This window comes from Hyperolius riggenbachi, chromosome 3 (genome assembly GCF_040937935.1).
Source record: "Hyperolius riggenbachi isolate aHypRig1 chromosome 3, aHypRig1.pri, whole genome shotgun sequence".
Classification (NCBI taxonomy): domain Eukaryota; kingdom Metazoa; phylum Chordata; class Amphibia; order Anura; family Hyperoliidae; genus Hyperolius; species Hyperolius riggenbachi.
Window position 1 is genome coordinate 402,682,937 of NC_090648.1, and position 23,427 is coordinate 402,706,363.

A 23,427-nucleotide genomic window follows, 5' to 3' on the forward strand; every position below is an offset into this window, starting at 1 on the left:
AAACTAGTCGCCACCCAGCGACGGTGAACACACAACGGCGGAAACGAAGTGGGAATGCAATCGCAAGAATGGCGATTGCCGACAGAGACACAAGACTGAGCAAAACAGGGCACGAGGGTAGCAAAGGCACAGCAAATAATACAATACGGAGATACGGAAAATAACAAACGCTAGCTAACCGCGAACACCGCACTCATTCGCAACAGTGCACGCGGTTATGCGCGGTCTCCACGTGATAAGCACAATAGAGACAAGCATGCCTAACTAACCATTAACATGAAACAGAGGACGCGAGCGCTTGCTTAACGGTTACCTCACTGAGCCTCCAGCAAGCGTAGCAGACAAGACAGACACACGAAAACAGGGACAAGTGACAGAAGGATCCCCAGCGCTAGCGAAAAGTGGCTAGCGCGATCCCAGAAGACAGAACAGAAGGATCCCCAGCGCTAGCGAAAAGTAGCTAGCGCGATCCCAGGAGACAGAACAGAAGGATCCCCAGTGCTAGCGAAAAATAGCTAGCGCGATCCCAGGAGACAGAGTAGCAGAACAGAAGGATCCCCGGCGCTAGCGAAAAGTGGCTAGCGCGATCCCAGGAGACAGAACAGAAGGATCCCCAGCGCTAGCAAAAAGTGGCTAGCGCGATCCCAGATGACAGAACAGAAGAGATAGCTGGTAGCAACCGCTGCACCAGCTATACTCCAAGAACAGAGATCAGAACCATTTCCTGTCGACCACCGTTGGGACAGGACAATGGCAACAGAACAAACAAACAGATAATACAACCTGACTGGGCTAGAAGGGGAGCCTAAAGCAACCCCCAGGAATTAACTATACTAGATAGCAATGGCTGACACTCCAGCAGTGTCCATCAGGAACAGACCATGGAAGGAAAATGACCAGCCAAGCCTTCTGGGAAACATAAAGCTCTGATAGTGCCAGTCATCAAAGAAGGCAGGTAGGGGATTTGCATAACGAATGTATGCAAATTCCCCAGCAAGAGAACAGACCAGAACTTGCAATGGAAAGACAGGTCTCTATTCCAGAGTCCTGCAGCATGCAAACCTAAACAATGGTCAAAAGGCTGCCTGCCTGCGCAGGCAGCTGAGCGGATTCTCACACTCTATAGGATTGTCGAAGCTCCGGTGTGGCGGGAGTTTCTCTGCTGATTTTTAGACAAAACACATCAGAAAATTCTGCGTACTGTACTGGCACCCCTTTCACCTGAACCTTGGTGGCGCAAACAGCAACTTTCTCCAAACAATGATGATGACAATGGGCTGACCAGCTCTGTAGCTGACCTGAAGCCCAGTCGATCTGAGGGGAGTGTAGTTGCAACCAAGGCATACCGAGGATTATGGTGGAGGTTGCCATTTGCAGGACAAAGAACTGTAGTTTCTCCTTATGTAGAACCCCTATATTACACAACAATAAGGGGGTCTGGGAGAGAGGCTGTCTACACTGTAACGGAGAGTAATCTACCGCTGTGATCAAAATCTGACGGTCTAAAGGAAGTAAGGGAATCCCCAATTTTTTGACAAAGTCATAATCTATAAAATTAGCTGCAGAGCCTGAGTCCACAAATGCTTCTGTGGCCGTGGCCCAACTCTCCCAGGTAATGGAGCAAGGGAGGAGTAAGTAGTTATTATCTAGAGGTAAACATGGCTCTCCTAGGATATTACCTCTGACTACACCTAGGCGGCAGTGTTTCCTGACTTTTTAGGGCAACTCTGGACAATGTGACCCTCCTCAGCACAGTATAGACAGAGTCTTTCTGACCTTCTGCGATTCTTCTCCACTTGTGTTAACTTAGACTGACCGATTTTGCATCGGTTCATCCTGAGGTGACGAGGGTGGAGAAGAGGCGTAGGAAACAGATCTTACAGCATTTCTGCAACGGGTTTGTTTTTGATAGCGAAGGCGACGATCAACCCGCTCCGCCAATGAAATTGCTTCGTCTAGAGATTTAGGCTCAGGATGACCTAACATCAAATCAGAAACTGCATCGGATAGTCCTGACAGGAAACAGTCTAATAAAGCATACGTTCCCCATCTAGCTGATACAGCCCACCTCCTAAATTCTGCGGCATAAACCTCCACTGATTTACGACCCTGCCTGAGAGTCTTAGTTTCCTCTCAGCCGTGATAGCAATATCCAGATCATCGTATATAATGGCCATGGCCTTAAAAAACTCCTGAACTGAGGATAATGCCTCATGCCCTGTGTGAAGACTATATGCCCATGTTTGTGAATCTTTTGACAAAAGGGTCTTTATAAAGGTTACCCTCTGGTTCTCCGATCCTGACAGATTGGGTCTCAACTCAAAATCGGATAGCACACGGTTTCTGAAATTCTGAAAGTCAGATGTATGCCCAGAAAACTTTTCGGGTACGGACATACGAAGGTCCGTGACTGAAGGGGATCGCACTGTATCAATAGTCGTTTGAAGTACCTGTACTGTCTCAGACAGTTGAGTGATCTGAGTCTGTTGGGTATTGATCACCCTGGTAAGATTGTTTACCGCGGTGGTCAGGACTTCAACCTGACTACGCAGTGCGTCCATAATGTTTGGTCTGCTGTTCTGTAACGATTGGTGTCAGCAAGAACAGATTTTCTGATTATTGGTGATCTGCAGTATCACCAATAATACAGATACTATACCTGATTATGTGGTGATCTGCAGAATCACCAATAATGCGAGTATAGCGAGACACAGGACAACCAGATGTAAAGATAGGTGTTTGGTGCAACAGTAATACAGATAGAGATACCAACTCCCCCAGAGGAGCTGGTAGAGGGAGATATCTCTATAGAACACAGGGATCAGCACTCCAGCAAGCAAGAGATGCAGATGAACTAGTAATCAGTTCACCCGAGGAGCGGGTGGTGCACAGTAAGACAACTGTAATGAATAGCGGAGATACGGCCACAACAGCAAGCGGCATGGCAGCTATCTCCGCGTCACAGCCGGCGGTCTCCGCCGCACGGCTACACGCTGGTACTCTGCCTGGTCCTTCTATTGTTCATAGACTAAGGGCTACGTGCGCGACAGGTGACAGGACCTTTATGCATCTAGAAGGGGAGTCAGCTGATCAGGCGATCAGCTGACTCCAGCTATGCTCCGGATTGGCTGAGTGACTGGGGCGGCACTGTGGAGCGCTTGCAGTGTGTATATATAGGACAGGTCATTCAGTTGCTCCGCGTCTGCTGTTGTAAATGCTACGTGTTAGCACTCAGACCTAGTCAGATCCCAAAGTATGCTAGAACCAGCTGGAGCTGGGGATCCACACTTAGCCAGATTCTGTTGATAGCTTAAAGTACTAATTGAATTGTATTATTTGTTATGACCTTCTGCTAGCTTGACTACTTTTCTGTTTACTGATCCTGTACCTCTGCCTATCTGATATAGTTGCCGACTCTGCCTGAAATACTACTCTGATCTAGCTTTCTGTCTCTGTACCGTATCTGTCCGCTCATTGCCAAACCTGCTTGTCTGACTCTTCTATCCTCACCAGTGAGCCTAGTCACTGGTGAGGGATTCTCTGCCAGTTTCACCTGCTTTTACTGGTGAATACTGACTGCAGTGCTGTCTGGGTCACCTGCCCCTCAGGTGGTCAGTAGCTGCAGTACAGTCTGAATCACCTGCTCCTCAGGTGGTCAGTAGCTGCAGTGCATTCTGAATCACCTGCTCCTCAGGAGATTGCTGGCTGCAGTGCTATCTGAGTCACCTGATCCTCAGGTGGTCAGTGGCTGCAGTGCAGTCTGAATCACCTGCTCCTCAGGTAAATAGGCACTACAGTACTATCATCTCTACCTGCCCCTCAGGTAATAGTGACTACAGTACAGTCTGAATCGCCCATTCCTTGGGTGATCAGTACACTCGTTGTTAACATAGTTCCACCCGCTCCTTGGGTGAACTATCTCACTGTTGTATGTATCTCCAGCTTGCTGGAGTTTGTATTCCTGTGTTACATAGATATGCTCATATCTCCCAGCTCCTCTGGGAATAGCGAGTATCTCTATCATTACTGTTGCACCAAACACATACCCTCACATTGGTTGTCCTGGTCCTGGCTATACCAGTATTATTGGTGATTCTGCAGATCACACATAATCAGGTATAACGTCTGTATTATTGGTGATACTGCAGATCACCAATAAACAGAGAAATCTGTTCTTGCTGACACCAATCGTTAAAGAACAGCAGACTAAAACATTATGGACACACTGTGTGACCAAGTTGAAGTCCTGACCACCGCGGTAAACAATCTTACCGGGGTGATTAATACCCAACAGTCTCAGATTACACAACTGTCTGGGACTGTACAGGTACTTCAAACAACCGTTGATGCAGTGCAATCCCCTCCAGTCACGGACCTTCGTATGTCCGTACCTGAAAAGTTTTCTGGGCATAGATCTGACTTTCAGAATTTTAGGAATCGTGTGTTGTCTTATTTTGAGTTGAGGCCCAACCTGTCAGGATCTGAGAACCATTTATAAAGACCCTTCTGTCAGGAGATTCACAAACATGGGCATATAGTCTGCAGGCTGAGCATAAGGCCTTATCCTCAGTTCAGGAGTTTTTTAAGGCCATGGCCATTATATACGATGATCTGGATATTGCTATCACGGCTGAAAGGAAACTAAGACCCTCAGGCAGGGTCGTAATCCAGTGGAGGTTTATGCCGCAGAGTTTAGGAGGTGGGCTGTATCAGCTAGATGGGGAATGTATGCATTGTTAGACTGTTTCCTGTCAGGATTATCTGATGCAGTTTCTGATTTGATGTTAGGGCATCCTGAGCCTAAATCCCTAGACAAAGCGATTTCGTTGGCGGTACGGGTTGATCGCCGCCTTCGCTATCAGAGACAGACCCGTGGGAGAAACGCTATAAGATCTGTTTCTTACGCCTCTTTTCCACCCTCGCCACCTCAAGATGAACCGATGCAGCTCGGTCACTCTAGGTTAACGCAAGTGGAAAAGAATCGCAGAAGGTCAGAAAGACTTTGTTTATACTGTGCTGAGGAGGGTCACATTGTCCAAAATTGTCCTAAAAAGTCGGGAAACGCTGCCGCCTAGGTGTAGTCAGAGGTAATACCCTAGGCGAGCCGTTTCTAAGTCTTAAGGTAGCCATACACTGGTCGATTTGCCATTAGATCGACCAGCTGACAGATCCCTATCTGATCGAATCTGATCAGAGAGGGATCGTATGGCTGCCTTTACTGCAAACAGATTGTGAATCGATTTCAGCCTGAAACCGATCACAATCTGTTGAGCTATTCCTGCCGCCTGTCCCCCCCCCCCCCCCCCCGTATACATTACCTGATGCTGGCTCTTGGGCATCTTCTCCGCGCTGCACGGCTCTGTTCCGGCTCCATCCCGGCGCTTCCTGTGTCACTCCATGACCAGGAAGTTCAAATAGAGCGCTCTCTATTTGAACTTCCTGGTCACTGCAGTGACACAGGAAGCGCCGGAATGGAGCCGGAACAAAGCCGTGCAGCGCGGAGAAGATGCCCAGGAGCCAGCATCAGGTAATGTATACCTGATCGGATCGGCCGCCGCTAGCGACGCGCTCCCTACCCGTGGGCGATCGAGGGTAATTTCCCGCACGGCGCGATCGACGGACCGATCCGATTTCGGGAGGAAATCGGATCGGTGGGTGCGTTTACCGCGAACGATTGGCAGCAGATTCGATCCCAGGATCGAATCTGCTGTCGAAACGGCCTCGAATCAGGCCAGTGTATAGCCACCTTAAACAATAACCGTTTGCTCCTCCCTTGCTCCATTACCTGGGAGGGTTGGGCCACGGCCACAGAGACATTCGTGGACTCGGGCTCTGCAGCTAATTTTATAGACTATGACTTTGTGAAAAAATTGGGTATTCCTTTACTACCGCTGGATCGTCAGATTCTGGTCACAGCGGTAGATGATTCTCCGTTACAGTGTAGACAGCCTCTTTCCCAGACTCCCTTGTTGTCATGTACTATAGGGGTGCTACATAAGGAGAAATTACAGTTTTGTCCTGCAAATGGCAACTTCTACCACTATCCTCGGTATACCCTGGTTGCAACTACACTCCCCTCAGATTGACTGGGCTTCCGGTCAGCTACAGAGCTGGTCAACCCATTGTCATCATCATTGTCTGGAAAGAGTTGCTGTTTGTGCCACCAAGGTTCAGGTGAAAGGGGTGCCAGTGCAGTACGCGTAGTTTTCTGACGTGTTTTGCCCCAAATCAGCAGACAAACTCCCACCTCATCGAAGTTTCGATTGTCCCTTTGAGTTAAGATCAGGTTGCATGCCTCCTAGAGGTCATCTCTATAATTTGTCTGGGCCCGAGAAGCTGACTATGCAGGAGTACATTAAGGAAAATTTGGCCAAGGGCTTCATCCGTCCTTCCAGATCTCCAGCGGGGGCTGGGATCTTTTTCGTGCAGAAGGACGGTGGGCTCAGACCTTGTATTGACTATCGGGGGTTAAATAAGATCACAGTGAAGAATCGCTATCCACTGCCTTTGATAGACGATCTGTTTGCTCAGGTGACCAATGCCAGTATTTTCTCTAAACTGGACCTTCGAGGGGCATACAACCTGGTACGCATTAGGGACGGTGACGAATGGAAGACTGCGTTCAACACGCCCGATGGGCACTACGAGTATCTGGTAATGCCCTTTGGGTTGTGTTACGTGCCTGCCGTCTTCCAAGAATTAATTAATTACGTTTTTAGGGAGGTTCTGGGAAAATTCGTGCTAGTATATTTGGACAATATACTGATCTTTTCTCCCAACCTGACGGAACATCGTAAACATGTGAAGTTTGTGTTACGTAAATTAAGGCAGAACTCGTTGTACGCCAAATTGGAGAAGTGCCTCTTCGAGGTCGCTCAAGTCCCTTTTTTGGGGTATATTATTTCCACTTCAGGCCTTTCCATGGATCCTGAAAAAGTCTCTGCTGTGTTGGAGTGGCCGCAACCTGTGGGTTTGAAGGCACTCCAGAGATTTCTTGGCTTCGCCAATTACTACAGGAAGTTCATCAAAGGGTTTTCCTCTGTAGTATCACCCCTAACCAACCTTACCAAAAAAGGGGCTGACACTTACCATTGGTCGGCTGAGGCACAGTCTGCCTTTGCTACGCTTAAAAAGCTATTTTGTTCTGCTCCTATTCTGAGACACGTGGATGTCACCTTCCCCTTTATCGTTGAGGTAGATGCATCAGAGATTGGGGTTGGGGCTGTACTGTCTCAGCGCTCTGGCTTACAAGGCAAACTCCATCCCTGTGCCTTCTTTTCTCGTAGGTTCTCTCCAGCTGAGAGGAACTACGATATTGGCAATCGGGAGCTTCTGACCATACTGCAGATCACCAATAATCAGAGAAATCTGTTCTTGCTGACACCAATCGTTACAACAACGTATACTGATCACCCGTGGAGCGGGTGATTCAGACTGTACTGCAGCAGGTGATAACCTGAGGGGCAGGAGATCAAGACTGTACTGCAGCTCCTAATCACCTGAGGAGCAGGTGATGAGGACAGTACCGTAGTTACTAGTCACCTGAGGAGCAGGTGATTAAGACTGTACTGCAGCTACTGGTCACCTGAGGAGAAGGTGATTAAGCTGTACAGAGAATCCCTCACCAGGGACTAGGCTCACTGGTGAGCACAGAAGAGTCAGACAAGCAGATTCGGCAACAAACGGACAGATACGGTACAAAGACAGAAGGCTTAAATCAGAGTAGTGTCGGCAACAGGATCAGATAGGCAGAAGCACAGAATCAGTAAGCAGAAGAGTAGTCGAGGCTAGCAGAAAGTCATAACAAATAATACAATTCAATTACAACTGTAATGGGGTAGAAAAAGGGGCGGGAGGAAGAACCAGGAGCCCGATCTAGTGCAATATTGTGAGTCTTAGATGTTTTTTTCAAAAAAAATTCTTATATAGTTATACTCACAAAATTGGGTTGCGAAACAGGCAACCACTTGATGTGCATGCAGGGAAGTACCGTCCCTGCTCGGCCTTGTCCTTGGAAGGTCGCTGCTCCTTCAAAAGATCCACTTGCCAAAGTGGTAACCCCAGATTGGGGTATAACATCAGATAGTGTAAAGTCGGAGGCGCCCGTGACAAGTAGCTGGTGTGTTGTGCAGTTCATCGATAGATACTGGCTAACAGCCACGCTGGTAGTAATGTATAATATATATGTATAAAGGATGGTCCTACCTTAATTAAAGCAGTCCATCCACTGGATAGTATAAAGAAAATTTAGCTTTATTGGGCACTTTAATAGTCACTATTAAAGTGCCCAATAAAGCTAAATTTTCTTTATACTATCCAGTGGATGGACTGCTTTAATTAAGGTAGGACCATCCTTTATACATATATATTATACATTACTACCAGCGTGGCTGTTAGCCAGTATCTATCGATTGAAATACAATTCAATTAGTACTTTTGCTATCAACAGAATCTGACTAAGTGTGGATCCCCAGCTCCTGCTGGTTCTAGCACACTTTGGGATCTGACTAAGTTCTGAGTGCTAACACGTAGCATTTGCAACAGCAGACGAGGAGCTACTGACAGGCAGGTCCTATATATACTGAGAGCGCCCCACCGCGCCGCCCCAGTCACTCAGCCAATCAGCACTGCTGGAGCGTAGCCCTTAGTCTATGTGCAACTGAAGGACCAGGCAAAACTCCACCATGTAACTGCGCGGTGGAGGCCGCCAGCTGAGACGCGGAGACAGCCGCCATGCCGCTCACCGCTGCGGCGGCATCTCCGCTATCTATTACAGTACTCCTTCTAGTGCAGAAAATTTGTATTATTTGTATTGCCTTGTTAGTTCACTGTATTGCTCCAGTCCCGATCTAGCTAGTCCCTTGCTTATGTTATATATTGGTTCATCACCAATATATACATATTCTAGTCAGCGTTTGTTATTTTCCTTGTATTCGTGTTACGGAGATATATCAGTGCCGCTGATATATACGTACTCGAACTGTTGATATCCTGTGTTCAGCTAGTCAGTTTTTAGCACGTTGCGGTAGGTTGCGCTTAGCGTGATCCCCTGTGCTTAGCTAGCATAGTCCTGTCCTTGCGAGGCAGCCTTTGCTGTGGTTGCTATTGGTTACCTCACTCTTGTCTTTGTGAATGCTTGCTGTCACTGAGGCAGTGACTAGATTAGCAAGCGTTCATTCTGTCAGCCTCTGTCCTCCTAGTCCTGTCCTTGCGAGGTAGCCATTGCTGCCGTTTCTATTGACTACCTCACTCCAGTCTGTCTTGTATCTGTCTGAATGTTTGCTATCGCAAGAGCAGTGAATCACACTGCGCTGCCATTGCGTCTTATCAGAAGCCCAGAGCTGCAGTTGCTCTGGGCAGCCTGTGTAGCCTCTTCCATTATCTAGCTCTTAACCTTGGTGCCCTGAGTAGTCAGAAAGTACGACCCCCCAGCATTACATTATGACGGGCCATACACAAAATCACATGGAGGAGGCCTCTGACACCGTTTGTTATGGTTCCCTGTTTTTTAAAAGATTTGAAAAGCTTGACCCTAAAACTGCAGACAAATTTGTGCATGAATGTGTTAGATTTTTGTCAAACCCAGAGTTCCAAGCTACACCTGTCTCCACTTGGGCTGGTCAGGTTGTTTACATTCTGTTCAAAGGTAAACTTTTTGGTTGGGCAATTGATGTTTTGAATCACTCTAATTTGAGAGAAAAGCCTCTAGAATTCATAGCTTTTGTGATCCATAACTGGTTAAGAATATCCCCATTATCAAACACCTTATCCCAGCTGAAGACCTACCTGCCCTGGTTCATGCATTTGTATCCTCCCGCCTAGACTACTGCAACGCCCTGTTCATCGGATCTACAGATAAGGTTCTGCGCCCCTTACAGCTAGTACAGAATGCTGCAGCCAGACTCCTAGCCAAAGCCCCCCGCAGCTCACACATCACCAGTACTGCAAACTCTTCACTGGTTCCCAGTAAAATGGAGAATCAATTTTAAGATCTGCCTGCTGACATTCAAGGCTCTACACCACATGGGACCCAAATACATAGCGGATCTATTGGAACTTTATGCCCCTCCACACACCCTCCGCTCTGCCAACAAGATGAATCTGGTTATTCCCAGGATACACATATGGTGCTCGGGCCTTTTCCTATGCAGCCCCTACTCTATGGAACTCACTTCCACAATCAGTACGAGAGGCTCCCTCTCTGGACAGCTTGAAAAAAAGGCTAAAAACTCACCTCTTTTCCCTAGCCTTTGAGACTGCATAATGCAGGGTCACAGCGCTTTGAGTCCTAAGGGAGAAAAGCGCTATATAAATATTATTGTTATTGTTATTATTACCATATCCTCTCAATGAACTCCTGGCAGCTAGCCAGTCAGCTGTATCCAAAAACAATCAGGATACAGGTGATTCCAACCAGCTTTCTCAACCTGCAGTGTCATTGCCCATAGCAACCAGTCATTTGTTTAGTCACACTAATTTAAGACGTTCCATTTTTGATCCTGTGATGCTGAGAATCCCTAAGCAATTACCTTCTGTAAAGAAAAATGCTCATTCTGTTTTGTTCTCGCCCTTAGCAACCATGCATCAGGTTCCTAGTAATGATCCAGTTAGTCAAATTGATTCTCTGTCACGAGTAAACCAAGCCAAGTCCACTCCAGCTAGCTTCCTGCAGACTGGTCCAACTGTAAATTATGCCCAGAATCATTGTTTAGTTCCTGACAAGAATGAATGGGATCCTCCGTTTGAAAAATGGGAAATTGAAGCTTTGATTTATGAATTGGAGAATGATCGAGAATATTTCTATGAATTTTACACTGCTAAGAGTAACTTTGCATGCATGCATTGAGTCTGCTTTTTCTTTGATTGAAATGAATCTATGTGTGCATGACTTTGTGATTCCGCTAATTGATGCATGGAATAAGATCTTGAATGATCGCTCTGGAAGTCAGCGTGAGCAACACTCAGTAACCAATGCCAATTTGGTCTCTCTGTTGCTCCTAGCAACGACATCACCTGCTAGCCTTGCTCCAGATGCAAGCCTTGCTTCTCTAGACCGTTATAATGGTGGCAATAAGTATTTTTTTAATTTCTTGCAGAATTGCAAACTTTTTAATTCATGGTCTTTCTTCAGATCAGCTACAACATTTCAGCAGTCCAGGTTTATTATTTTCTACCTGCTTGATAGCAAGATGAAAACCTGGGCTGAGGAAGTTGCTGAGGAAAACGAGGTTTTTGATGACCCCTGGAATTTGTTAAATTAATCGCAAAACGTTTTGCGAAAAAATACAAACAAATTGCTACTGATTTGTTTTCTGCACCCTGCAAACCATATGATCCAGCAGACACCAATAGATGCACTACATCAGTTCCTGAGTCTCAGCAATCATGTTTAGTAACCTCAGAACCCCAGCATCTGAATTTTACAGTTGAACGGTGGTTCAGATGCACAAACATTGTGTCCTGATCTTCCCGTTTCAACACCTCGCTCTGGTTCCGTGAATGGTTCAGAGCATTTGTTATGTGAACCTGAAATCACAGAATCATTGCCTTGTGCAGAAAATGTTCCCGTAAATTCGCCCTGTACCATGAATTATGCAGTAGTTCTGTCCAATGAAGCTCGGGTCACAGAATCATTATGCTGTCCAGCAGGTGCTTCCGTGGTTCTGCCCTGCAACATGGATTGTTCAATGATCCTGTCCAGTGAAGCTGAAGTCGCAGAGTCTTATGCTTCACCCAGTACTTTGGATGCTTCAATATCTCTATGGGCAGCACAGTGGCGTAGTGGTTAGTGCTCTCGCCTTGCAGCGCTGGGTCCCCGGTTCGAATTCCAGCCAGGGCACCATCTGCAAGGAGTTTGTATGTTCTCCCTGTGTCTGTGTGGGTTTCCTCCAGGTACTCCAGTTTCCTCCCACATCCCAAAAACATAGAGATAAATTAATTGTCTCACCCCTAAAATTGGCCCTAGGCTACAGTACTTACACTACATAAATCATACATAGACATATGATAATAGTAGGGATTAGATTGTGAGCTCCTTTGAGGGACAGTTAGTGACAAGACAATATATATACACTGTACAGTGCTGCATAAGATGTCGGTGCTATATAAATAATAATGACTGAGTGTTTAAGGGACACCTCATTCCCACACGCTGCTTGATAGGTAGGGAAGTGCTCTTAGCGCCTGGTGACAGAAATATATAAATAATAATCTCTAGCAGAGGACTCAAAGGCACTGCTTACCTCAGTTGGTGTTGTAGTAATATTCACTTGTTTAGCAGCTGTCTTAGAATTACAGTCCACGCTAATAAAACTTGATGAATCTTTGTCCAGTGAAGCATTGTCCTCGTCAGCGAGTATTTTGGATACATTTGGTACAAAGTCTGATTTAACTAAGGTTGTGGAGTCCCTGTTTGATGTTGTAGCAGCCGGGAAACTCTAGCCCTGTCCTCTGAATGTTTCAGAAGTTTTGCCCTGTAACGTGGATAATTCTTTTTTTTTTAAAACATATTTTATTGATTTTTTAACATATTACCACATAAGTATACAGGTCAGTGGCCATAGGCCTATGCAATAATATAAATGAACATTTGAAACCCCAAAGCCCAAACTCCCCCCAACAACCCTCCACCCACCCTTATCTCCAGGATATCGGCCAATTGATTGAGAGACAGTAGTCCAGCATTTCACAAAGCCCCAACTGCGCATCGGCCCAGTTTGGAGGTCAGGGAGGAGTCCGCATAGAGCCCTTGCGATCTGGAACTTTCAACCTACCAAGTTTATCTTGTAGATCCAATAGTGCGTACCAGGAAGTATATTTGAAGTGGTCCATTAACTTGTATAGATCCGTGTCCGAGTAAGTGTGAAGGATAAAATTCTTCCATGTACTGAAAAGAGATTTGGTGAGCTTTTCTTTGTGCTGTAGAGCTTCCAGTTTGTCCAAGTTGAGGATATGCATAAGCTCTTCTTTTAGGTCCCATAAAGTAGGGGGATTGGTATAAATCCATTTGTTGTAAACAGCTTTTTTTGCAGCTACTAGGATTAAGTGGGCTAACCTGTTGTTCCCTTTGGGAGTGCATTGTGTAGTCACCATTGCAGAGTTTGGGGTTTCCTTGAAATGGAACAGGTAGAGCTGGGGGGTAGGTGTCCAGTCAAGTTTGCAGACTCCTTTAATATATTTATTGATCTTTAGCCAAAATAGGGCTATGGGGGGACAGGACCACAAACAGTGAAACATATCTGCTTTGGACTGCATACACTTAGGACATGTAGGGGTATAGTGGGGAGGGGGATTGGAATAGTTCAGGGTGAAAGCGTACTTAGCCTTATTAATCATTTTGTAATGTGATTCTCTCCATGTTTCACAGACCATCAAAGATCTAAATACCAAATTCCCCTCAACCACTTTTTTCCCTATAAGGGGATCATCTATATGTTTGATCCAGATCTTTTGGTATACCTCGGTGGCCCCCTCCAGTGTTTGGAGCTCTATTTTTTTTGTATATCAGCTAATGATAGTTTTGGGACTGTGGGAGAAAAGATTAGATCAAAGCTATTGATGGAACACAATTTGGAAGTGTCCCTCACTTGGGAGGTGACATAAGATTTGAGCTGAGCGTAGAATAGGAAATGGGACTGAGGCATACCAAACGTGTCCTGCAGTTCTTTAAAGGATAGCCATCTATGTTTTTCTAGTGATAGGATATTTCCTAATTTTGTTATGCCCTTGTCTTCCCAGATGCTGAATCCTTCATGTGCCATACTGGCCGTAAAGCCCGGGTGACCCCATAGAGGCATGTATTTGTAAATATGTATTGGGACCTGAATCTGTTTTCGTATTTCTTTCCACGTAGCCCAGGTGTCTCGGATTAGACCACTACATTTCAATCTTGGGGGTAGATTTTTGGATGGGGTATGTAGGATGGCTGCCAATGACCATGGTTCTACATAGGCTTCTTCCAATCTGTAATTGGAGTAGATGCTTGTCTGATGGATCCAATCTCTTACATGCCTAAAAAGGCAAGCCAAATTATAACGCCTTATATCAGGTAGCCCCAACCCACCTTTATTTTTGGGGAACTTTAGTTTAGTGAAAGCAATCCTTGCTTTTTTACCTTTCCACAAGAAGCGTGTGAAAATTATCTCAAGCTTCTGGATGTCTGCATGTTTGAGTAGTAATGGAATCGTCTGGAGTGGGTAGGAGTTTGCCAAAGCAGACAGACTTCAGGATTGCTGCTCTCCCCATTAGGTTAATAGGTAGATTTTCCCATCTGGTTACTTTGTCTAGGAGATCTCTGATTAGTGGGTCATAGTTTAGTGTATATAGTGAGGATGGGTCTCTGTTAAAGAAAATACCTAGGTAGCGTATTTTATTGCTGATTTTTACTGGTAGGGATTCTAAACCACTTTGCTTATGGCCTGCTCCTGTGAGGAAAAGTAATTCGCTTTTGGATTGGTTAATCTTGAAACCACTAATGGGAGCTAGTTCTTCTAAGAGATTAAAGATTTTCGGTATTTGGGTCACCGGATTTGCCAGGAAGAGTACCAGGTCGTCGGCAAAAGCTGCCTGTAAGACCTTCGTCGAGTCAATAGGAATTCCGCGTAGCTTGGATTGTAACAGTCTGAGTAGAGGCTCCAAGGCCAAATTAAAGAGCAGGGGGGACAGGGGGCATCCCTGCCTTGTCCCCTTAAATAAAGTGAATCTAGGTGAAAGAAACCCTGGGGTATAGATTTGGGCAGTCGGTTTAGTGTGGAGTACTGTTAGTAGATCTAGGAAAAGGGGGGGAAATTCCAGTCTGTGGAGAATCCTCACCAGCCATGTCCAATTCACATGGTCAAAGGCCTTTTCGGCATCTAGGAAGAGCAATGCGTAATTTCTAGAGGTGGCTGGGTAGTTATTTGCATAGTCTAAAAGGGCGAGGACTTTGCGGATATTTGCTACCGCTGATCTATTGTGTGTGAAGCCTGATTGGCATGGGCTTACTAGCTTAGGCATGATATTAGCAAGTCTATTTGCTATTATTTTAGTTAGTATCTTTCTGTCTACATTTATCAGAGAGATCGGTCTGTAGGACTCTGGGAGGGTGTTATCTTTGCCTGGTTTTGGTATTAATTTTATGTGGGCTAATTGTGAGGCGTCTGTGCTTACTCTTTTTGAAACAACGGTGGAAAAAACTTTTTGTAGTGTGGTACTAATTTCATTTTTTAAGATTTTGAAAAATTCCCCTGATAGACCATCAGGTCCAGGCGCCTTGTTGTTGGCTAGTGAGGTGATGCATGCTTTGATCTCCCCTTCTGTTATCTCGGCATCTAATTCCCTTTTATCTTCCTCTGATAATTTCGGTAAATTGGCTCTGGACAGGATTTCATCTATTTTGGCTAGATCTGTGTGTCGGGTGTCTGGGCCATAAAGGGTAGCATAGTAGTCATGGAACAGTGAGTTTATTTGTTTCGGGTCTGACGTGTATGTGCTGTCTTTTGCTTTAAGAGATAGGACATGTGAGTTAGCCCTGGAACCCCCAATCAGACCGCTCAGAAGTTTGCCCATTTTGTTGCCATACTTTCTAAATTTTATTTTTCCGTATGATCCTCGTAGGGTCTCTTTATATTTAAGGAGTCTATCTACTTCAAATTTAGATTTGATCCAAGTTTCTCTGCTCAGAGCTGTGGGATTCTTCTGAAAGTTACTCAGTGCTTCCCGTACCTCTGTTACAGCTTGTTGGTATTTTTGATTGGCTTGTTTTTTTGCTCCTGCGGTGTATGCAATTATTTTCCCTCTAAGAACTGGCTTGGCAGCTTCCCATAACAGAACCGGGTCTTTTAGGTGTATCTTATTATCATGTAGGTATTTCTGCCACCAGGAGATTAACTGATTAGTGAAATTCTCATCTGTATACAGTTGTGAAGGGAATCTCTACAGTATATCGGTTCCCCTAGGTGTCTGTTCTTGTAGGTCAACGTATATGGGCGAATGATCCGAGATTATTAAATCTACAATCTCTGACTTTTCAATTCTTGTGGTTAGTGTAGCGGACGCAAATAAATAGTCAATTCTTGAACAAACCTCATGTGGGGCGGAATAAAAGGTAAATTGCCTATCGTACGGGTGGAGGAACCTCCAAGAGTCAGTCAATTTTCAACTGATGTGGGTCTGACAAAGTCTTAACGACTTTTTTGCAGTAGTGGGCGTTTTTTTAGTTCTATGGGTTCTATCTTCGGTGTCATTCATTACCGCGTTGAAGTCGTCCCCCACCACAAGGTGTGGGCACGGGGATTCCAGCAACGCGGTTGTCATGTCCGTCAAAATTTGCATATTGTCTTCATTTGGCCCATACACGTTAACCACCTCGATCACCTCGTTTGCCAGTTTGATTTTCACTTTTACCCATCTACCTTGTTTATCTGCTTCATGGCCGATGACTGTTCCCCGCAAATTTTTGTGAATAAGGGTAAGGACCCCCACTTTCTTTCCTTGAGCTGCTGAACCAAAGACCTCCCCCACCCATAATTTTTTCATAAAACAGAACATCTCAGTAGTCAGGTGGGTCTCCTGAAGCAGAGTGATGTCAGTTCTAAGTTTTTTGATGTGACGGAGCACAAGAGACCACTTGGCAGGGGTGCGAAGCCCCTTAACATTCCATGACAAGATGCGTAAGGGCATCAGTCATAAGAGTGAGATATACATTCAGGTTATAACATACCATAAACCATGTTTTCAGCAAAAGAGTTGGCCAATCCTGGAGACCCACCCACTTTTTGAAACTTCTCCTCCTTACATGCTACATACCCCAAATGTACAGGGTATGTGCACATTGGGAGTGGGTACAAGAGGACATTTTTTTTTAGCAAAAAGAGCTTATAGTTTTTGAAAAAATCGATTTTAAAGTTTCAAATCCCACCCACCTCCCTAACCCCCCAAACAGAGCTTAACATCTAAAGTTTACAGTCCTAAGGTCTGGGTTCAACTCAGACCTTGGCTCTCTGATTCTACCCCTTTTTTTTTCTGCGACCTCACTTCTTCCCTGTGAGAAGGACTGTCTCTCTCAGAAGGAGTAGTAGCATTGTCACGCGGCGAACCGCCCTTTTAGATTGTGCGCACTAATAAGTGCGTCTTTGATTGTCAGTAGTGTTGGGCGAACAGTGTTCGCCACTGTTCGGGTTCTGCAAAACATCACCCTGTTCGGGTGATGTTCGAGTTCGGCCGAACACCTGATGGTGTTCGGCCAAACTGTTCGGCCATATGGCCGAACTAAGAGCGCATGGCCGAACGTTACCCGAACGTTCGGCTAGCGCTGTGATTGGCCGAACGGGTCACGTGTAGTGTTGGGCGAACATCTAGATGTTCGGGTTCGGACCGAACATGGCCGCGATGTTCGGGTGTTCGAGCCGAACTCCGAACATAATGGAAGTCAATAGGGACCCGAACTTTCGTGCTTTGTAAAGCCTCCTTACATGCTACATACCCCAAATGTACAGGGTATGTGCACATTGGGAGTGGGTACAAGAGGAAATTTTTTTTAGCAAAAAGAGCTTATAGTTTTTGAAAAAATCGATTTTAAAGTTTCAAAGGGAAAACTGTCTTTTAAATGCAGGAAATGTCTGTTTTCTTTGCACAGGTAACATGCTTTTTGTCGGCATGCAGTCATAAATGTAATACATATAAGAGGTTCCAGGAAAAGGGACCGGTAACACTAACCCAGCAGCAGCACACGTGATGGAACAGGAGGAGGGTGGCGCAGGAGGAGAAGGCCACGCTTTGAGACACAACAACCCAGGCCTTGCATGAGGACAAGAAGCGTGCGGATAGCAATTTGCATTTTGTCGCCATGCAGTCATAAATGTAATACAGATGAGAGGTTCAATAAACAGGGACCAGAGACGCTAACCCATCACAGATGTTCATTGTTCATGTTACTTGGTTGGGGTCCGGGAGTGTTGCGTAGTCGTTTCCAATCCAGGATTGATTCATTTTAATTTGAGTCAGACGGTCTGCATTTTCTGTGGAGAGGCGGATACGCCGATCTGTGACGATGCCTCCGGCAGCACTGAAACAGCGTTCCGACATAAAGCTGGCTGCCGGGCAAGCCAGCACCTCTATTGCGTACATTGCCAGTTTGTGCCAGGTGTCTAGCTTCGATACCCAATAGTTGAAGGGTGCAGATGGATTGTTCAACACAGCTATGCCATCTGACATGTAGTCTAGAGATGGGCCGAACCTCCGATTTTAGGTTCGCGAACCGGGTTCGCGAACTTTCGCGTAACGTTCGGTTCGCGTTAAAGTTCGCGAACCGCAATAGACTTCAATGGGGATGCGAACTTTGAAAAAAAAAAAAAATTATGCTGGCCACAAAACTGATGGAAAAGATGTTTCAAGGGGTCTAACACCTGGAGGGGGGCATGGCGGAGTGGGATACATGCCAAAAGTCCCGGGGAAAAATCTGGATTTGACGCAAAGCAGCGTTTTAAGGGCAGAAATCACATTGAATGCTAAATGACAGGCCTAAAGTGCTTTAAAACATCTTGCATGTGTATACATCAATCAGGTAGTGTAATTAAGGTACTGCTTCACACTGACACACCAAACTCACCGTGTAACGCACCGCAAACCAGTGGTGCTCAGCAGAGCTCGAATATTCGAGTAGCTCGAATATTCGAGCTCTTTTCCAGCTATTCGAGCTCGGTATTCGAGCTCCGAATAGCTGTAGCTATTCGAATGGGCTATTCGCGTACACTCGAATAGCCCATTCACTATTCGAGCTATTCGAGCAAACGGCGCTATTCGAGCTCGGTACCGAGCTCGAATAGCGTCATAGCCCAGATTGATGTCCCTAGAGCCAATCAGAGGGCTCCCAGGCCCTCTGACGGCAGCCAATCACAGAGGGGGACCCTGGCCAGCCCCTACCCTATAAATAGCGGCCGCCATGTTACGTTTCTCCGTCCTTGCCTGAGACTTGCATAGAGAGAGAGTTGCTCCTTTGTGCTTTGGCTTAGCAAGAGCTTTATTGTGGTCATTTACCTAGCATTTTTGCTCACATACACCTCCTATACACACCTATATTGTTGTTAGTTAGTTAGACATTGTATTTTAGTTAGTAGCTTTTGTGTTACATAGAGACAGGCCAGCTGCTGCAGGCTTACAGCTTTAGGCCTCAGGGCCTTGCCTGTGTGGGCAGCTGTCCTCCTGTCCTCTGTTTATTTCTCTCTATTCTATACCAGTATTTCTGCTGTCCTTTACTACTGATTGTATTAGTATTGTAGTTATATACTGTAACTGTACTAGGACACTCACTGTCACTGTTCATAGGCTACTAGCTGCTCCTGCGTGTGTGCACTCACTGTCTGTGTACACACTACACACACTCTATTTCCTTCTGATAACTGATTGATTATTGTAATTAGTTAGTTGTACTTACTGTTACTACTTACTCTTACTGTACTAGGAGTCTAGGACACTCAGTCACTGTTCATAGGCTACTAGCTCCTGCGTGTGTGCACTCACTGTCTGTGTACACACTACACACACTCTATTTCCTTCTGATAACTGATTGATTATTGTAATTAGTTAGTTGTACTTACTGTTACTACTTACTCTTACTGTACTAGGAGTCTAGGACACTCAGTCACTGTTCATAGGCTACTAGCTCCTGCGTGTGTGCACTCACTGTCTGTGTACACACACTACACACACTCTATTTCCTTCTGATAACTGATTGATTATTGTAATTAGTTAGTTGTACTTACTGTTACTACTTACTGTACTAGGAGTCTAGGACACTCAGTCACTGTTCATAGGCTACTAGCTCCTGCGTGTGTGCACTCACTGTCTGTGTACACACACTACACACACTCTATTTCCTTCTGATAACTGATTGCTTATTGTAATTAGTTAGTTGTACTTACTGTTACTACTTACTCTTACTGTACTAGGAGTCTAGGACACTCAGTCACTGTTCATAGGCTACTAGCTCCTGCGTGTGTGCACTCACTGTCTGTGTACACACTACACACACTCTATTTCCCTCTGATAACTGATTGCTTATTGTAATTAGTTAGTTGTACTTACTGTTACTACTTACTCTTACTGTACTAGGAGTCTAGGACACTCAGTCACTGTTCATAGGCTACTAGCTCCTGCGTGTGTGCACTCACTGTCTGTGTACACACACTACACACACTCTATTTCCTTCTGATAACTGATTGCTTATTGTAATTAGTTAGTTGTACTTACTGTTACTACTTACTCTTACTGTACTAGGAGTCTAGGACACTCAGTCACTGTTCATAGGCTACTAGCTCCTGCGTGTGTGCACTCACTGTCTGTGTACACTACACACACTACACACACTCTATTTCCTTCTGATAACTGATTGCTTATTGTAATTAGTTAGTTGTACTTACTGTTACTACTTACTCTTACTGTACTAGGAGTCTAGGACACTCAGTCACTGTTCATAGGCTACTAGCTCCTGCGTGTGTGCACTCACTGTCTGTGTACACACACTACACACACTCTATTTCCTTCTGATAACTGATTGCTTATTGTAATTAGTTAGTTGTACTTACTGTTACTACTTACTCTTACTGTACTAGGAGTCTAGGACACTCAGTCACTGTTCATAGGCTACTAGCTCCTGCGTGTGTGCACTCACTGTCTGTGTACACACACTACACACACTCTATTTCCTTCTGATAACTGATTGCTTATTGTAATTAGTTAGTTGTACTTCCTGACTGTTACTACTTACTTACTGTACTAGGGACACTCACTCAGTCACCTCACCCACCAACCCACTCCATTAAAGTACCCCACTTTTCACCCGCCCTTTTAAAAAACTTTTGTCTATACGCCCAAAACATCGAAGATGTCTGGAAGTGGCAGCCAGCGCGGTTTGGGCAAGGGGAAGGGCAGCAAGGGAATCAGGAGGAGAGGGAGCAGCATTGTGGCAAGCCGCGGGCGCGGGCGCGCCACCATGCACAGTTCCGCAGCAGCAGCAGCAGCGTCAGTGGCTAACATTCCTCCCATAGCCACTGGCCGTGGACGCCTTGGGTGCCGCCCAGCAGGAGCATCTGCAACTCACGCTGCAGAGACACAGCAGCAGCAGCGTGTAGCACCTGCTCCGATTTTCCTCCAGCCGGGTCGGAAACGTCCCATTGAGGAAAAGCATGCAGACACTGTGGTGCAACTGATGACGGAGGATGAGCAGCCCGCCATCAGCTCTGCATCCGAGGCCTCCACCCTCACCACCACCCCTGTTCGCAGCAGCCGCCCAGCAGGGCCTGGGGAGGAGGCCAGTTCACCGTCAGTTGGCGACCTGTCATTCAGCAGTCTTTTGACCCCAGGCATCATGAGTCAATTGTCTGCTGTTGTTGGCGATTTTGAGGAGGAGATGCTGATGGGCACTTTGGGGGATGAGGGATTGGACAGCAAGACTGTGGCGACAGTCAAGCAGCCCATCCATGCATCAGGAGAGGAGTTTGGGGGGTCCTCATCCCAGCAGGACATGTTTCAGGAGGGGGAGGATGATGATGACCCGGTGACAGACAGAGACTGGGTGCCACCACCTCCAGGGGATGTCGTCCTCAGCAGCTCTGAGGAGGAGGAGGAGGATGCTCTTGTGGGCCTTGCAAGGAGGCGCATCATTGCAAGCATTGGCAGCAGCAGTAGGCAGGTCCCACAGCCTGCTGGTGTCTCAGGCTCAGCAGCAGCAGCAGCAGCATCTGCCAGTACCACCACCAGCCGCACCCAAGCCCCCCAAGCCCCCCCCCCAACCACCACAGGGAGACAGGCAGCAGCGCTTCCATGCCGTAGGGGGATGTTTCTGTCACCAATCTGGCGCTTTTTCACCATGCCCACAGTGTACAGCAAGTACGCCACTTGCAACCACTGTCAGCGGAAGTTGAGCAGAGGTGCAGACCCCTTAAAGTTCTGCACCAGCTCGCTCATCAACCACCTTGCTGCGAAACATTTCCACCAGCATCAGGAGTTCCAGAGGCTGAAGGCATCTGGTGCTGGCAGTGGCACCACACCCATCACTGCACAGCCTTCAGCAGCAGCAGCAACAGCAGCCACCCGCCCTCCTGCTCCTCCAGCAGCACCAGCAGGAGTGCGGAAACGCACTGCTCCTCCCCCCTCTGCAACTCCTGCCGCCGACACTGAGGCCTGTTCTGGCAGCCAGTCCTTAGTGGCCTCCTCCGCTGTGTCTGCTGATTCCCGTGCCAGCAAAAGGCCACGCCAGAGCCTTTTGAGCGAGTCCTTCCAGGGGGTGGTTAGGGCTCTGCCTCCCAGCAGCCGTCGCGTGCGGCAGCTGAACGGCTTGCTGGCATGGGCCATGTGCTCCCAACTCCTGCCGTACACGCTCGTGCAGGAGGGGAGCGACATTCGTGCGCTGCTTGCTTGCGCAGCCCCAGACTGGCAGCTCCCCAGCAGACACTTTTTCTCCCGCAAGGCCATTCCTGCACTGCACCGCTTTGTGATGGCCAATGTGGAGCGAGGGCTGGAGCACGCGGTTGGTGAAAGGGTCCACGTCACCATGGACTCCTGGAGCAGCCGCTTCGGGACAGGCCGCTACCTGTCCTTCACTGTCCACTGGGTCAGCTTGGTGGAAGGGGGTGAGGATGGGAGAGCAGCAGCGGGCACAGCAGCAGCAGCAACACAGTGGGTGGTGCCACCCCGCAGGGTCAGGGGAACTGCAGCAGGTTCCTCCGATCCTCTGCCATCCTCCGGCACACCTGGCCAAACCCCCCGCCTCAGCAGCAGCGTGAAGGCCCGCCACTGCCAAGCGCTGCTGCACTTGGTCAGCCTTGGGAAGACCAAGCTGACGGCAACCCATGTGTTGGCCAAACTCCAGGAGCAGGAGAGGATTTGGCTGACCCCCAGAGGCCTCAGAGTCGGAGAGGTGGTGGCCGACAATGGGGCCAATCTGGTTGCCGCAATAGACAGGGGAAACCTGACCCACATCCCCTGTCTTGCCCACGTGCTGAACCTGGTGGTGCAAAAGTTCTTGCGCACCTACCAGGGGATGGGCGAACTGCTGGAAACGGCAAGGAACGTTGTGCGTCACTTCCGGCGCTCGGCTGCAGCCTGTGCGAGCCTGGAAGACGTGCAAAAGGAGCTGGATCTGCCACGCCATCGGCTGATCCTTGACGTTCCGACTCGCTGGAACTCCACCCTGGCGATGTTGGAGCGTCTGGTTGAACAGAAGCGCGCTGTCAAACAGTACCTTGCCCTGGCCACTGTTTCCGCCGCTCAGAGAAGGGACAAGACCAGCAGGTGTGCTTAGTGCTGGCTCCCTTTCTGCAGGCCACTAACATGGTGAGCAGGGACCATGCTATGGTCTGCGAGTGGGTGCCCCTGGTTTGTCTGCTGAACAGGGCCCTCGATGCTTTGCTGGAACAGGGAGCGGCAGCCTTGGACCAGCAGGAGCGGCAA